Source organism: Bufo gargarizans, chromosome 1 (genome assembly GCF_014858855.1).
Source record: "Bufo gargarizans isolate SCDJY-AF-19 chromosome 1, ASM1485885v1, whole genome shotgun sequence".
Lineage (NCBI taxonomy): Eukaryota > Metazoa > Chordata > Amphibia > Anura > Bufonidae > Bufo > Bufo gargarizans.
In genome coordinates, this window is record NC_058080.1 from 557,891,639 (window position 1) to 557,906,117 (window position 14,479).

Here is a 14,479-nt window from a genome sequence, read left to right on the forward strand (position 1 = left end):
ATCGTTATGTCCTGAGCTTTGTCTGCTCCAAGTATATCAGTGAATAGTTGCTCTGCCACGGCTTGTAGATCCGCAGCGCCCACTGTTTCTGGTAAATCTTTAAATCTGACATTTTTTCTTCTGCTCCGATTCTCCTGGTCCTCTATTAGCAATAAAGCATTATTGAGTGATTTAGATTGTACATCAAGGAGATCGGATACAGCAGACGCCCGGTCAGTCAGTAGGCTCTGGTTCCCTTCCAGGGATTCCACTCTGTGGCCTGGGGATTTCACATCTTCCCTCATGTCTCTCACCTCCTGTAACAACGGCGCCATTACTTGAGCCATAGAGTCTTTAAGGAAGGATCTTGTGAGGATGGTATTGTTGTCATCAGATTGTAAAGTGTCCACGTCCTCTCTTCCTCCCTCGGCTCCTGTATATTCCTCTCTGTCCTCTTTCTCCAAGTCCAGTATCGAGGGCTGTGGCGCCATTTTGCTTAGGTGCGCTGGTGAAAGCGACAGCTTTTTTCTTATAAAACGGTCCATCTCCGTCTGCCCCTTTTTGTGTTTAGGGGTCGCCTGATGGTCTCTGGGCTTATCTCTTGTCTTTTTGCAAGAAAGCACGGGTCTTGGCGGCAGGAGCTCTGTCTCAGACCTCCATCACGCTCAGCGGTCAGGCTCCGCCCCCTTATTATTTCACTTTAACACAATAATAGCATATTTGAACTAAAAAAATTGTTTTAGTGTCTCAATGTTCTAAGAACTATATATTTTTTTTCTTTTTAAGCTATTTTCTTATGTAGGGTCTCATTTTTTGCGGCATGAGGAGACGGTTTTATTGGTACCATTTTGTTTGATATAAACCTTTTTGATCGCTTAGTGTTGCACTTTTTGTGATGTAAGGTGACAAAAATTGCTTTTTTTACACAGGTTTTTTTAATGGTGTTTATCGGACGGGGTCTATCATGTGATATATTTAGAGACGGTCGTTATGGATGCGGTGATACCTAATATGTGTATTTTATTTTATTTTTTTCATTTTTTATAGGAAAAGGCAATTCATTTTTTTTATTTTACATTTTTATTTATTTATTAATTTTTACTTTTATTATTTTCCCATTTTTTTTATCAAGTCCCTCTTGGATCTTGAAGATCCAGTTGGGCTGATGGCTGTACTGTACTTTGCAATGCTCTTGGATGGCAAAGTATAATACTATCAGATGCCCTGTAGGTGGCAACACTGGACGCTTTTGCAAAGCGTCCGGTTGCCATGGCAATCATTGGGAGCTGCATCGCATCGCGGCAGCCCCGATGGTGGCGAGAGGGAGCCCCCTCCCTCTATTAACCCCATGGATGCCACTGCCACGGCATCTATGGGGTTACAGCAGAGTGTCAGCATAGAGCTGACACTTTCTGCTGATGGCGGCGGCTCAGGAATGGAGCCGCCGCCATCACACACATCAGGGGAACCGCATTGGAGGCAGGGGGCAGCGCTGGAAAGGGGGCAGGGGGGAACGGCCAGCATTGAGGGAGGCTGAGGCAGCGCAAATGGGGCAGGAGGAATGTATGGGCAGGCTGCATGAATATGGAGATGAGCGGGGAAAAATGCTTCAGGAGCAGGCGGACACAAGGGGGGGCTTGGAGGCGCACAGGAAGGGGGCACAGATCGGGGGCACAGATCGGGGGGCACGAGGACACTACCTGATTTCAGTCTCTGATCTGCAGAGCGCAGATCAGAGCCTGAAACCGGCATTTTTTCACAGCCGCAATCCAATTGGTTAGTCTGCATAGATTAACCAATCGGATCGATTGCCGGCAAGGGGCCACTCTGATTGGTCCCTTGCCGGCATTACTGAACTGTATGCTGTCCGTGACAGCAGCAGGACAGGGGCAGAAGCTTTAATCCAAGCGCTTTGCAGCACTTGGATTAAAGAGCTAGCTTGGCGTTTATACATGTGGTAGCTGTACGGGGCATGTGCAAATATCACGTATATAAACGGATTGCAGTCGGGAAGGGGTTAAGGACCCATGACGTACCGGTACATCATCTATAGTTCCGATCACCGCCGCCCGGCAGGGGGTGATCGGAACACGGTGCCTGCCAGGCACAACGGCTAAATGCGTGCGGGGGTCCCGTGACCCCCCCGTGTCGGCAATCGCCACAAACCGCATGCGTTTGCGGCTTTTTACCTGGTGCGGCGGATGTGGTCGGCAGTGCCATCGGGTCCCCATGGGGCTGTGGGGGAGACCCGATGGCATGGAAGGCAGTGCGATGCCTAAGGAAGGCATTGCGCTGCCTTCCAGTGAAGAGCCTGTGAGATCCAGACCCCTGGATCTCACAGGCCGGAAGCTGTATGAGTAATACACACAGTATTACTCATACAGCCAATGCATTCCGATACAGAAGCATTGGAATGCATTGTAAAGGATTAGACCCCCAAAAGTTGAAAAAAATTCAGTGAAAAAAAGTTGAAAAAATAAAGTTTTCCCCCAAAAATTAAAAGTTTCAAGTAAAAATAAACAAAAACGTAATTTCCCCCCAATAAACTAAAAAAAAAATTGGTTGAAAAATTGGTTAAAAAATAGGGGGGGGGGGGGGAGTATACAGCAAGCGATCAAAAAGGCGTACGCCCACCAAAATAGTACCAATCTAACCGTCACCTCATCCTGCAAAAAATGAGCCCCTACCTGAGACAATCGCCCAAAAAAAAAAAAATATATATGGCTCAGAATATGGAGACACTAAAACATCAAAAGCTGTTATTGTGTAAAACTTACATAAATAAAGTATACATATTTGGTATCGCCACGTTCGTATCGACCGCCTCTATAAAAATATCACATGACCTAACCTCTCAGATGAACACCGTAAAAAATAAAAAATGAAATCTGTGGTAAATAAACAATTTTTTGTCACCATACATCACAAAAAGTGTAATAGCAAGCAATCAAAAGTCATATGCACCCCAAAATAGTGCCAATCAAACTCTCATCTCATCCCGCAAAAAATTTGACCCTACCTAAGATAATCGCCCAAAAACTTAAAAAAAAACTATGGCTCTCAGAATATGGAGACACTAAAACATGATTTTTCTTTTTGTTTCAAAATGATATTATTGTGTAAAACTTACATAAATAAAAAAAAGTATACATATTAGGTATCACCACATCCGTATCGACCAGCTTTTTGAAAATATCACATGACCTAACCCCTAAGATGAACACCGTAAAAAAATTAAAATAAAAACTGCTAAATAAACCATTTTTTGTCACCTTACATCACAAAAACCGTAATAGCAAGCTATCAAAAAGTCACACGCACCCCAAAATAGTGCCAATAAAACCATCTTTTCATCCTGCAAAAATCATACCCTACCCAAGGTAATCACCCAAAAACTGAAAAAATTATAGCTCTCAGACTATGGAAACACTAAAACATTATTTTTTTTTGCTTCTAAAAAGAAATCATTGTGTAAAACTTACATAAATAAAAATAGTATATATATTAGGTATCGCCGCATCTGTGAAAACCTGGTCTATAAAAATATCACATGATCTAACCTGTCAGATGAATGTTGTAAATAGCAAAAAATAAAAATTTTGCCAAAACAGCTATTTCTTGTTATCTTGCCTCACAAAAAGTGTAATATAGAGCAACCAAAAATCATATGTACCGTAAACTAGTACCAACATTACTGCCACCCTATCCCGTAGTTTCTAAAATGGGGCCACTTTTTTGGAGTTTCTACTCTAGGGGTGCATCAGGGGGGCTTCAAATGGGACATAGTGTCAATAAAAACAGTCCAGCAAAATCTGCCTTCTAAAAACCGCATGGCATTTCTTTCCTTCTGCGCCCTGCCGTGTGCCCGTACAGCTGTTTATGACCACATATGGGGTGTTTCTGTAAACTACAGAATCAGGGCCATAAATATTGAGTTTTCTTTGGCTGTTAACCCTTGCTTTGTTACTGGGAAAAATGGATTAAAATGGAAAATTTGCACAAAAAATGAAATTCTGAAATTTCATCTCCATTTGCCAATAACTCTTGTGGAACACCTAAAGGGTTAACAACATTTGCAAAATCTGTTTTGAATACCTTGAGGGGTGTCGTTTCTTAGATGGGGTCCCTTTTATGGAGTTTCTACTCTAGGGGTGCATCAGGGGGGCTTCAAATGGGACATAGTGTAAAAAAAAAAAAACAGTCCAGTAAAACCTGCCTTCCAAAAACCGTATGGCATTCCTTTCCTTCTGCGCCCTGCCATGTGCCCGTACAGTAGTTTACGACCTACAACTACAGAATCAGGGCCATAAATATTGAGTTTGGTTTGGCTGTTAACCCTTGCTAACTGGAAAAAAATTATTAAAATGGAAAATCTGCCAAAAATGTGAAATTTTGAAATTGTATCTCTATTTTCAATTTATTCTTGTGGAACACCTAAAGGGTTAACAAAGTTTGTAAAATCAGTTTAGAATTCCTTGAGGGGTGTAGTTTATAGAACGGGGTCATTTTTGGGTGGTTTCTATTATGTAAGCCTCGCAAAGTGACTTCAGACCTGTACTGGTCCCTGGTCCCTAAAAATTGGGGTTTTGAAAATTTCAGAAAAATGTCAAGATTTCTAAACTTCTAAGCCTTGTAACATCCCCAAAAAATAAAATATAATTCCCAAAATGATCCAAACATGAAGTAGACATATGGGGAATGTAAAGTAATAACTATTTTTGGAAGTATTATTGTGTATTATAGAAGTAGAGAAATTTAAACTTGGAAATTTGCAATTTTTTACAAATTTTTGGTAAATTTGGTATTTTTTTATAAATAAAAATTATAATTTTTCACTTCATTTCACCAATGTCATGAAGTACAATATGTGACGAAAAAACAATCTTAGAATAGCCTGGATAAGTCAAAGCGTTTTTAAGTTATCAGCACTTAAAGTGACACTGGTCAGATTTGCAAAAAATGGCCAAGTCCGTAAGGCGAAATAGGGCTGAGTCCTTAAGGGGTTAATCAGAAATTATGAGGGATCCCAGAGAGACATTTTTGGTATCTTGGAATCAGGATATTTGGCTACCCAAGGCAAAGTTTGCCCCATAAGTGAAATGTAAAAATTTGTTTGGAATAAGAAATAAGGTGTTAGGGGTTACACAAGGTTTAAGATTCACTCCACTTTGAAATAATTTTAACTTAAAGAAACTTATTAAAAGAGAAGATAGTATATATTGGCAAAAAAGGGGAATAGTACTTGTTTCACACGTCACTGACGGTGGGAATATTCGAACTGCTAAGGAAATTCTTTATGGTTCTCAAATAGATAATATGGCCTTGTTCAGGTATACACAATTACAACACCTCCTTTATAATATCAAGAATAAGCACTTCTTAAACTTAGTAGATAACTGATTTTTTACGGATTTCTGTTTCTATTGGAAAGATGTAAAAACCTATATATCATATATTTATAAACAAATAAAAGAGGGATTAGCTAATACCACACAATTTAAAAGCGAAAAGAAATGGGAACGGGAGATTTGAGGAGAAAGGAACATTCCCTGGATAAGGGTATACCAAAAGATATATTGGGTTATCTCTTCTGCTAACTTTAGACGTATACAATTCAAAATAGTACATCGATTATATCTCTCTCCTCAACAGATTGCGAACATGTATGGGAAAATGGAAGCTAAATGCCCAAAGTGTCGCTCTGATCAGGCCGATTTTTTACATACGATTTGGAGCAGTCCAACGATCCAGCAGTTCTGGGCAGAAATACATGAATACATGAACTATTAACTAATAAACTAGGCACGGGTCCAGAAATGGGTGTTGAGCTTGCTATTCTGGGAATACTGGGACCTGATAACCTTAATAGACAGGACTTTAAGGACTTAAGAGCATGTTATTAGCCAGAGTAATAATCACAAGAAAGTGGAGATCAACTGACCCACCCCCTCCCTTGCAGAATGGAAAAACCTAATAGATAAGGTGAAACAATATGAAAAAATAGCACGTAGATCAAAAAAACTGTTGGCGCAATGGGAAAAGGTGTGGGCTAAGTGGTCATAGTTTGCGGGTCGGCCTCAGGCATATACCCGCCTCTTGAGTTATTTTATCCTACAAAGGTACTCGTTAGAGGGGAGTGCCCAGGGTCCACCTGGGGTCCGGAGGCGGGTGAGGAAGGGGAAGGTCCATTAGGAAGGTTGGGGAAAAATGTATTTTCTTTCTTTTATATTAAATAGAAACAAGGTGAGGGAGAATTGATGTTTCCAGAGAAATAGATACTACCTTCTCTACTATATATGTATATGAAATGAGAGATTGTACTAAGGCTGAACTTGATAATTAAGAGAGAGCTGCCTAACCTGCAGTACTTCATGGTTGCTAAAAGTACTTGTCTTTGTTCAGTTCAAAGGCATCGTCAGATACAGATCAAGACCCGGGCCAGTAATATCGTGCACGCACCTCCTAGTGATTTTTGGTGCCTAAAGATTAGGCCTGTAGTTAGTCAGTCAGGGTCATTGCAGTGTATAAGGCCAAAAGGGTTGCTACCATTAGTACAAGGACTCTGTTAATTAAAAAGACATTGCATACTAAGAGAAATCTTCCATGACTATAAACCCGTTTAGTGTCTTCGTTCAGGAAGTAACATTCAAACACGTGTTATCATACTGGTTATGTAAAGGGAAGGGGAGAAATATTGCATAGAAGTATTAAGTTTGTTAGCTGCTGTGCTGTAGCGCACATGACCCGGAACTAAGCATACAAACCATCGTTCGCGTTCTGCATAAGGTAATAACAGGTACGGTGGGACAGTTCTAGTTGTGTCCGTCTGTAGGCAAATTATGGCAAACTGCCTCGGTATCCACCAGGGGGCATCTTGCTGTGCAGCACAGGGGTTCTCAGCTGTGGCTGAGTGCATGTAACCTTATTCTTTGCTCACTGCATATTGGGGTTTTGTTTAATACCCTGTTACAGTAAAAATAAAAACACCACAAAAGCTGGTGTCAGAGTTGCTTTTCTCATTTGTGACTTTGCTGTATCCTGGGGAGCCCACCCTGGTACATGGCTTACAGTTGTGTCCCGGCCTTTCTTCAAAACAGGTCATAGGAGCCCACGGCATTACATATGGTGGTTGATGGGGCAGACCAGTAAGGCAAACACAGTGTTCGTATGTGTTGGATTAAACCAGCAAAGTTCCAACCCAAGCCATCAGCTGAGATGTAGGAAATCCTGAAGCTGCTGGGGCTGGCCAATGCACAGCAACAATAGGCCTATGCTCAGCAACAGCAGGCCTATGCACAGTAACAAGAGACCAACAGACTGTTGCTATAGCAGATTGCAGCTCTGAGGGAAACACCACCAGTGGTGACCCAGCTCCAGCCAGCGGCCCGGGATAAAGTTCAGTCAGCATTGAGGAAAATGACTCCGAAAGACGAAGGGGAGGCCTTTCTGACAATTTTTGAAAGAATAGCAGAGAGAGAGAATCTGCTGTTCGACCAGTGGGCTGAAGTGGTGGCTCTGTTTCTGGTTGGGGATGCACAGAAGGCCTACTTTGACCTCAGGCGTGAGGATGCCCAGAACTATGGGAAGCTTAAGGGTGAGGTTATGGCCCGCATGGGGATCAGTATACATGTGCAGGCCCAACGAGTGTACCGGTGGGAATTTGTGGAGTCTCGGCCTGCTAGATTGCAGCCTTATGATCTGTTGCACCTCATTAAGAAATGGCTCCAGCCTGAGACTTTGGGCCCAGAGCAGATGATAGAGCGGGTGGTGGTGGATCAGTTTCTGCGTACTCTGCCAGCGGCCATTCAGCGTTGGGTGGGTCAGGGGGACCCGGGCAACCTCAACCAGTTGGTCAGCCTGGTTGAGCAGTGTTTACATTAACAAGCTTGCAGAGACATGCTCTAGCCACCAGAACTACTGTGTTTAGCTGTTGTGGTTCTGGTGACTATAGTGTCCCTTAACATAGAGGAAAAAAATTAATCTGCACAAAGTATCAAATAAATTGTCTTTATCATTATTCCAAAAATTAAAAAAGCACAACCTCTGACACAAATACATAGTATTTTGCAGATTCCTTTTTTTTACAATGTGCAGATAGTGCTGTACTACTAACCCCTCCACCCACCCCTCCCTTCCCCTTCTCCATTCCACCTTCTCCAAACACCCAGCACCATTGCTCACATAAAACAAGATATATATATATATATATATACATGAAGAAAATTTGGCAGCACTCCCTTCAACAGTAACCCAGGGTGCCCGCGGTGGTCCCTCGACTCAGGACGGAAGACAATGAAGAAAATCCGCAGCACTCCTTGAAGAATAAAATGTGCTCTTTATTCACACATATCAAATATTGACAACGTTTCGGTTCTCTCACAGAACCTTTCTCAAGTCAGGTCCTGACTTGAGAAAGGTTCTGTGAGAGAACCGAAACGTTGTCAATATTTGATATGTGTGAATAAAGAGCACATTTTTTTCTTCATTATATATATATATATCAGTGCTCAGGAAGGAGACCGGGGCTTGGCTCACCCTAGCGCTGCAGTGCCACCTTGTGACGTCATGGCGAGTGGTATACGTAAAGGGCAGGGAAGGTCTGGAGGAGGAGCAAGCAAGTACCGTATTTTTTGCCTTATAAGACGCACCCGCCCTTAAAATGCTCCTAGGTTTTAGAGGGGGACAATAAGATCCTCAATGTTAATAAGACTCCAATCAGACCTCAGCTCAGACCCCAATATGAATGACTCCCAATCAGACCTCAAATAAAAGCCCCGGCCGTAGGAGTCCCCATCATAGAGAACTATACCCAGGCGGCTCAGAGCTGGGGCTATAAAGCCACAGTCAAGACCTTTTTCCCAGGCGATAGAGTTCTTGTGCTCGTACCCACTGCTTAGAGTATGTTTCTGGCTAAGTGGCAAGGAACTTATGAAGTTCGGGAAAAAGTAGGCAAAATTAACAAACAGGAGGTCAGAAAGTTAGTGCAGCAGAACACCGATCTCTTTTCAGAAAAGCCCGGTGGTACATCGGTGGGCCAGCATGACATGTCACCGAGATGTGGGTAAGGATACGAGTGAAACCGTACCGTACCGTGTGCCAGAGCCATTACTGAAGAGTTACAGAAAATGATTAGGCAAGGAGTTATTGAGGAAACCAAGAGCGACAGATCGTTAAGATTTTGTAATGATTTCAAGAATTGAATGAAGTGTCGAAGTTTGACCTTTATCCAATGCCCCAGGTTGGCGAGTTGATTGAAAGACTTGGCCAGGCCCAGTACTTCACGATGCTGGATTTAACCAAGGGTTACTGCCAGGTACCTCTGACAGCAAAAGAAAAACCCGCCTCTGTCACACCAGAGGGACTTTACCACTATGTTTTGTCTTTTGGGTTACATAGGTCCCCCACCACATTCCTGAGGCTGATGGACATATTCTTAAAACCTCATCGGAAGTACTCATCCACCTAGTTGGATGATATCATTATTCATAGTGGCGACTGGCAGTCTCATTTGTCCCGTGTGCGGCAGTTGTGGACTCACTCCGATATGCGGGCTTGACTGCAAATCCTCCAAAGTGTACCATAGGGCTAGAAGAGGCTCGTTATTTGGGGTACGTGATTGGCCGTGGGATCATCAAACCTCAAATATACAAAGTTGAGGCCATTCATGCGGCAGGGTGTGTCTGTTGAGGGAGAGGCTGCAGATAACACACTGCAAGGCACATGTCAAGGAAACACTGGCCTGTGGACTGATTGCCTGACCCAGCTGCAATCCATCTGTAACTGAACTGTAAGTTTGCTGGAACAAGCAATAAACCGTGTTGAAGACACTTTGTTGTGTCCCTGCCTTCAAAACTGGTTATAGGAGCCCACGGCACTACAGGTGCTAAAATCTCCATGAATCCATACCTCATTAGAGCATTTGCTCTAAGATAAATATTAGAGGGATAACCTTGTTGATGCTGCAGTTGTCCCTACTGACACATTTTGTGCCCTGTTTGAAGGGTTTCAGCATGCGACAGGCACCTCTGATCAGCTGACACTGCGGGACCTTAATACAACACATGCTTCTTGCTGAGGTGATCTGGTGCATGACAAAATCATTCACCACTTTACATTGCTCATACAGATTCCCCAGCATATGCAAGGTGGAATGCTTGTTGTTTGATTCACTTTAGCAACTCATCAGCTGGTGGCTAGCTCATTAGCTTTAAAGCGAACCTTTCACCTGCATTTCACTTAATAAACTATCAAAAGTACCTTATAGATCATCCTCATTGTGTTATCATATGAACTGAATTACAGGATCACGCTTGAGTCCGCGCGATAGACGGGATTGCGCTGCTACTGAGGCCGACGGCGCATGCGCCGCCTGTACAAGCGCGGTCCCGGCGACTGAGCCGGGTGTCAATTAGACTGCATAGAGGCGGGGTTAGGGCAGGGGAGTTACAGCCTGGAGTGAGGGAAGGGCTACCCCCTTGACTTCTATCGTGACTTGTGGAGCTGGAGAAGAGTACTTTATAAGGCGATTGTTTCATGCATATACATGCAGAAAAGCAGGACAAGACTGTATGATAACACAATGAGGATGATCTATAACAGGCATGGCCAACCTGAGGCTCTCCAGCTGTTGTAAAAATACAACTCCCACCATGCCCTGCTGTAGGCTGATAGCTATAGGCAGTCTGGGCATGCTGGGAGTTGTAGTTTTGCAACAGCTGGAGAGCCTCAGGTTGGCCATCCCTGATCTATCATCTGATCTATAAGGTACTTTTGATTCGCTTTAACGCTTCATAGCAATTCTTCACTTAAGCCCTTATGCACACGGCCGTTGTTTTGGTCCGCATCCGAGCCTCCGTTTTGGCTGCTTGGATGCAAACCCATTCACTTCAATAGGGCTGCAAAAGATATGGACAGCACTCCGTGTGCTTGTCCGCATCCGTTGCTCCATTCCGTGGCCCTGCTAAAAAAATATAACATGTCCTATTCTTGTCCGCACTATATTGAAGGCTGTCCGTGCCGTTCCGCAAATTGCGAAACGCGCACGGACGCCATCCTTGTTTTGCGGAAAACACACCACGGTCGTGTGCATGTGGCCTTTCACATATGATAGGAGGTATTTGGAATGGAAGCAACACTCTGCTGTGTTTCTGTTGGGGATAGGGGGATGTGGAGGAGGTGGGTAAGCAGCTACACAAAAGTGACTCATTGCTGTGGTGCTGGGTCACTGACGCCATGAAAAACATAGGCCCAATGGGCTGTAAAAGACACGCACTGTCCCTGCTCATCACAGCTGCTCCAGGGATTTAAGCTTTAGACTAGAGATGTCCCGACCTATTCTCCGGCGAACAGTTCCCGGCGAATATAGCATGTTCGCGTTCGCCGCGGCGGGCGAACATATGCGATGTTCGGTCCGCCTCCTATACGTCATCATTGAGCAAACTTTGACCCTGTACCTCACAATCAGCAGACACATTCCTCCCACCGCCTATCAAAAAGCAAGGACAGCATCCATCTTAGATTAATTCTGAAGCTGCAGTGTCACAAAGTTGTAATCGCTATGCGATTAATACAGGTTATATTATTCGCATTGCGATTACAACTTAGAGCTGGGTTCCTAATGGTTATATTGCGAGAATATAACGAAGATTGAGAATATAGTGCTATATTCGTTGTCAATTCTAGCAATACAACCATTAGGAACTCAGATCTAAGTTGTAATCGCAATGCGAATAATGCAGGTTATATTAATTGCATTGCGTATTCAACTTAGAGCTAAGTTCCTAATGGTTGTATTGCTAGAATTGACGAATATAAGTAACATAACACTATATTCTCAATCTTTGTTATATTCTAGCAATACAACCATTAGGAATCTAGCAGCTGTAAGTTGAATTCGCAATGCGATTAATTCAAGTTCTATAAATTGCATTGCGATTTCAACTTAGAACTTCTGCCGACTTCCGTGCTCATGGAGCGTCCCCATCACCATGGGAACGACTCCATGCTAGAATGTACTGTCGGATTTGAGAAAGTTGCAATCGCAATGCGATTAATTCAAGTTCTATAAATCGCATTGCGATTTCAACTTAGAACTTCTGCCGACTTCCGTGCTCATGGAGCATCCCCATCACCATGGGAACGACTCCATGCTAGAATGTACTGTCGGATTTGAGAAAGTTTAAATCGCAATGCAATTAATTCAAGTTCTATAAATCGCATTGCAATTTGAACTTACCACACTCTGCGTCAACTACGCAATTTTCCATGGGAGTTTTGCCATGGATCCCCCTCCGGCATGCCACAGTCCAGGTGTTAGTCCCCTTGAAACAACTTTTCCATCACTATTGTGGCCATTAGAGTCCCTGTGGGTTTTCAAATTCGCCTTCCTATTGAAGTCTATTGCGGTTCGCACGTTCGCAAACATTTGCGGAAGTTCGCCGTTCATGAACTGAAAATTTTATGTTCGCGACATCTCTACTTTAGACTGCTTAGATCAGGTTATAGACTCTTTGACCCTCATTACATGCCCAGAAAAACACACCTTTTTCAACCCTCTGGCCTGCCCCTGGGCACCTTCAGAAGCTCATTTGCATATGTTTAAAAAGTGTTTTTTTCATGGTCTGGACGAGGGACACAGAAAACAAAGATATCATTGTAATGAGGGTCAAAGAGTCTATAACCTGATCTGAGCGGTCTAAAACGTTCAAATTACTCCTTTTAATTTATACTTAGATATACAGTCCTCCTGTAAGTACCTGGCCTTCCCCCTCTGTCCCCCTCTTCCTCACCCACCCTTCCCCCTCTTCCTCACCCCCTTCGGCATAGCTGTTGAGAATCGGGAGGTTAGGCCCCACAGCCCTTGATTAGTGTTGAGTGAATCGAAGCCAAGCAAAATTAATTGGATCTGAATTTCAAGCAAAATTTTAATTGCCACAAAAGCTAAATTTCCTCGCTCTTTGTGGTAACCAATCTATTTTTTCCTGAAATGGTGGTAGAAAAACAACAACATACCTTATCAATTTGCTCGTGGAGAGGCCACTGCGGCCATCTTGATTGAAGATACAGCACGAAATCTCGCGCTGTGTGACGTGTGACGTCACCACTCCAGTGCACTGGCCGGGTGCGGTGACATTCTTAGTTATGTCAGCGCACCTGGCAAAGGGGATGATGTCATCATGTCACTGAGCGAGATTTCATGCAGTGTTTTCAATGAAGATGGCCTTTCTGCAAGCAAATGGATAAGGTACAGTATGTATTTTTTTTTAAAACTGACTAACCCCTAAATGGCCTCAATTGTAGCATCAGATACTGCGATCATTGATGAACACGGCATCTGAGGGGTTCAATGATAGGGTGCAGCTCAATAACCATTCCCCTTCATTGCCCCACGACATTGAAAGTAATGCACTTTGTTTGTTAAATTCGTTAAAGCAGCTGAATCAAACTTCATAACTTTCATCACTATTGTTGATCGCAGAGGAGGAGCATGAGGAGGAGTAGTCTGATCAGGAGAAGTAGTAACTGATCATGATGACGCAATGACTGTCACCATGGCCTTACCACCACCAGTGTGGCCAAAATTTCTACTACTACCATTTCCACCAACACAGCTATGCATGGGGTTCCCCACCTTCCCCCTGAACCTTATCCTCTTGGTAATCAAAACACTGACTGTTTTCACGCAAGTCATCAACAGCCAGACTATATTGAGTATCTTACATAGTTTGTGGTGGGGATTTATTGCCCGTTCTATGGAAAAAAGATGGCACTAGTGATGATCAAGCATGCTCGGCTGAACACCAGTTCCGCTCAAGCATCTCGATGCTCGGCACATGGCTGTATTCCGGCGAATACCTCATGTGCTCGAGCGCAATGCTCGAGTCTCCGCCCTGTGCGTTTCAAGAAGTAGGTGTTCCGCGGTATGGCGCTTTTTTGAGAAAAGTGCGGATGATAAAAGAATAGTAGTTTGCAACCTGTGCTGTACCAAAATGAGTCGGGGTGTGAACACAAGCAACCTCTCCACCACAAGCATGATCCGCCACATGGCATTAAAGAGCCCTAATAAGTGGGACGAATGCTTTGGTCCACAATATGTGTCTGCAGGTCACACTACTGCCGCCTATTTTCCTGTGTTACGTGCTGGCCAATCCCCTGTCGAAGGTGCAGGCCCAGATGCCTCCCGCCCTGCACCTGGATATTCACAAGCACCATCAGCGAACGCATCCACTTCCTTGTCACAGCGCAGTGTCCAAATGTCCTTACCCCAGGCATTTGAATGCAAGTGCTAATACCCAGCCACCTACCCACAGGCCATAGCAGTAAATGTGAAGCTTTCCAAATTACTGGCCATGGAAATGTTGCAATTTAGGCTTGTGGACACTGAGGCCTTCAGCAGCCTGATGATGGCGGCCGTCCCACGTTACGCAGTCCCCAGCAGCCACTATTTTTCATGGTATGCCGTACCCACTCTACATCAACATGTGTCACGTAACATCACACA